The following is a 4,225-nucleotide window of genomic DNA, read 5'->3' as shown; positions in this document are numbered from 1 at the left end:
TCAAAATTTAAATAATAGAAGATGATATGGAATAATCTCAATTATTATTCAGATTCAAATCATCATGCATACGTGGGAAAAATGCAAGAATTAGAGAAGCATTCAAAATAGCAAGATTTGGTGCAAATCCCATTCAAATATTCTCTCAAAATTTCTCTCATCAATCACATGATTTGTGTCCATATATCCAACCCTGATTCATCACATATAAAGACACGACAATCTCAGCTTCATGGGGGACGAAAAAATAAGGATTGGGGAGGCTCAGAAATTTTGTTCCAAAAGCTAAAAACGCAGCACCAAGTGATGATGGCAGAAGAAATTTGAAGCGTGTTCAAGCGGTTTAGAAGATCAATAACGTATCCTCGACCTTCCCTAGACCGAACCTGATTGTTGCAGACGCTTGAAGCACCCAACATCCCCTTTAAAACGCTCACGGTTTGCTTCATATTGTTCAGTATCGATTACGACTATTTATGCATCTTACGCCAGTTTCGATTATATATATGTGTTTAGATTGATGTTTTCAAGCTTTCTGGATGTTTAATTTGATTATGGTGACTATTTGAAGGATTTGCCATGATTAGGGTTCCGGCTTCATGTTTTGGGGTTGCGCAATTAGACACCGAATCAACCAAAATTGGTGGCACTATCATGTTCATAAGAGGATTTTGGGTTGATTCCTGTATTTAATTGAGATTTATTCTTTATATTCATTGAATTACATGTTTGCAGGGGGTTACTTACGGTTGCAATCGTAGCCAACTTGTGCCTGGTTCGTGGGCAGAAACATGGTACAAACGAGGAAGAAGAAGCTTGAGGCGCATATGTTTTTTTTTGAATTTCTGGGTGAATAAATTTCATATATTATATTTGTAACTTGTCTTGTTAACAACATAGTAAATCTGGCCCAGTGGAGCAGCGTAGTACCAGGCTATGGAGTGCAAAGTCATGGGATCGTTTCCCACTGTCCACATTATTTTTCACAAAATTTCAACAACAAATCCAATGTGCGCCATCAAAGCATGCCTACGACGTACCCTCAACAATCGACCATCAGATCATCATCCCAACAGATCCAACGCATACGGCAGTGAAGGCGCACCATAGACCCTCATAAGCCTGCCATACCCAACCAGAGCTAAGTTTTTAAATTCTTTTCTTTATTCCCTTTCTTATTATTCTATTGTTTTCTTATTCTTTTCTTTTAATTAAAATTCTCTTAAAAATTATTTCTTTATATAACTTTTGTTTCAAAAAAACATGATAAAATATTTTGATAATTATTTTAATTTAAATAATCAAATTATTAATCTAAATTAATTTGTTAACTTAGAATAATGATGGAAATTATTCTGTTCAATTCATTAATTTAATTATTATGTTGTTAGGGTTAATTTAAATAAAACCAATTTTTTTGTCAAGTTAATTAATTAGGTTGAAAACCAATAATTAATTAATTTAAGGTTTTTTTATTATATTAACCACGGTTAACTTGTGCCCTAATCAGGGTTGCAAGGTTTGTCATTAGATCACTAATGCACTAACATCTTTCTTCTTCATGCCTAATTTTCAGGGTTATATCAAGATCTTTCAGCCACGCGCCATCGGATCAAAAGCTAAATTTTCTAATTTCTCTTGTTTAAACATCATTTTATTTTTATTTTATTTTGCCCTTTAATAGGGTTTGCCTCAATAGCCATTGAATCTGTAATACACTAACCCTTGTTATTTTCTTTTTTTTTTTAATTTTCATAGTTCGAGGAAGATCAAGGCATTCGAAGATGTTTATACTGATTATTGATCCCTCTTATTTTCTGCCTTTATTTTCCGCCTTTTAATTTCTGCATTCCCCTACAGGTTTTTATTGTAATTCCCCTTCCCCGCAGGTGTTTATTGTAATAGCGTAGGAATTTATTTTCTGCCTTTAATTTCCGTAATATTAATTGCTTGGTTAGTAATCCTAGGGAGTGCAAGACCATTAACTAAACTTAGATCACTAATTATAAGATAAATATCATCGAAGTTAACCACGTGATTGTGCCACACACGCACCTTTAGGGTAATTCCTCTTGTTGCCTTGTTGCCTTTGTTCCTTGTTGCCTTATTATTTGTTGCTTCTAATTGTACTAAATAGTCAAGTCCCTCGATTCCAAGGATACCTAAAGCAAAGGTTTCCTTAATCATTGAAATCATCATATGAGATCTAGTCCCTCGAAGTTGCCTCGGTAAAAGATGATTGTCCCAATTGCTAAGGTATCCTCGCATGATGCCTAAAAAGATTAATGACTATTATATCCTTCCCTTAGACTACCTGCCCTCTTTATGGCAAGGGACAGTCTTATGGCGAACGATAACTCGATGACCCTTCAACATCCAATTGAAAGACTTCCTGCCCTCTTATGGTATGGATAGACCCTTTCACCCGAAAAGCTAAAAGAACGATTTTTCAAACTTAGGGTAGGTAGCTTTTAATTGCTTGCTCAATTCAAATTCAAAATTTCAAAATCTTTTCCCACTTCTTTTCAAAGAATATTTTCATAAAGACTACGCTTATTTACAAGCTAAAGTTCTTCTTCGAAATCTTTTCTTATTCAAAATCTTTTCAAATCTTTGCAAAAAATTCAAACAAAGTGAGCTAAGCAATTAAGAGCCCATGGATAACCATGGATGCAAAGGGTGCCTTACACCTCCCCTTTGTATAACTTACCCCCCGAACTCAAAATCTTTTCAAAAGGTCTTTTTCTGGTCTTTTAGCCTTTCTATAATTGGATAAAATAAAAGTCGGTGGCGACTCTTTCTTACCGCGACATTTTCGATAAAGTTAGTTCATCGTATTACACACACCAATTACCATTACGAAAGAAATAAAAGCGGATCCTTACTAAAATCGTAAAAAGAATAATTGGGATGAGTAATCTTTCCACAAAAAGACCATTTCCAAACCAAGAACTTGATGTTCCAAACGGTATTGTTAATGCTCCAAGCTTCCTTCCGAAAACGCACACCATTCCTAAGTAACCAAAAGGACCAAACGGTTGCTAGCCACACCACGTCCAATTTACTATCTATAATCTTACGAGAACGGAAAAAAGAGTGTCAGTCCATAAAATGCGGTAAACACTCCTTTTCCAAAATTCCCCCTTTACCAATCCAAAAAGCTATGTCACTCCATATCTTTGTACCCACCAAACAACCAAAAAAGAAATGGTTCCTATCCTCCGAAACAATACCACACAAAACACATTTAGAATTTTCAATGGAGAAAGTCATACCTCTATACACCAAACCGTCAACCGTTGGGAGCCTATCTAGAAAAAGTCTCCATCCAAATGCCTTGATTTTGTACGGAACCTCCATTTTCCACAAAATGCCAAAAACACCATCATGAATGTTAGGTGGTCCGAATGGAATATGGAGATTCAAGTAAAAATTATATCAAGAAGCTACCGAGTATTCCATCAACGGTCCTTCGGTCCAAGTAACCGAATCCGAACCGTGCCTCCACCCGGTAAAAGCAACCACCCAACTCTTCAACTTCAACAAATCCTCCTCTAAAAAAGTATCTTCCAAATTTAAACCAAAATCACCCCAACACCACGTGCCTTCCTTCCACCCCCCCATTCCCGCCACCGAAACACCTTTCAAACTAGAGTTTAAATACAAATCCGGGAACTCCTCTTTCAAAGGGATCCCTTCCAACCACGAAGTTTCCCAAAACGGCGTGTGGAACCCGTTATGAATATTAAATTTAACCTTTTCCACCATAGAATCCACATGGAAAGAAGAACTAATCTTAACCAAATCTCTCCACCAAAACGAAGAAAAAGATGAAAAGACACCACGGAGAGGGGAAGGAGAATTACTAACCTTATTATTAATCAACAAAGAGGACGCTAATTCACCATACCGGGCTTTCAAGACTTCAAGCCAAAGAGAACTTTGACCTTGTAAAATTCGCCACCTCCACTTGTTAAGAAGAGAAAAATTAAACAAAGCTATATCCTTAACACCTAACCACCTCTCTCCATGGGAAGACATACGTCTTTCCAACGAACCCAATGAATCCTTCTTTTCTCCTCTACCCCTCCCCAAAGGAATTTACTTTGCATGCTATTAAATTTCTTCACCACCTTCAACGGCATTTTATAAAAAGACATGGTAAAAATGGAGAGGGAACTAAGAACCGACTTCAAAAGAGTAATCCTACCTCCTAAATTCAAGT

The sequence above is a fragment of the Vicia villosa genome, unplaced genomic scaffold (genome assembly GCF_029867415.1).
Source record: "Vicia villosa cultivar HV-30 ecotype Madison, WI unplaced genomic scaffold, Vvil1.0 ctg.000752F_1_1, whole genome shotgun sequence".
In the NCBI taxonomy this organism is placed as follows: Eukaryota; Viridiplantae; Streptophyta; class Magnoliopsida; order Fabales; family Fabaceae; genus Vicia; species Vicia villosa.
Note: the sequence above shows the minus strand (reverse complement) of the source record.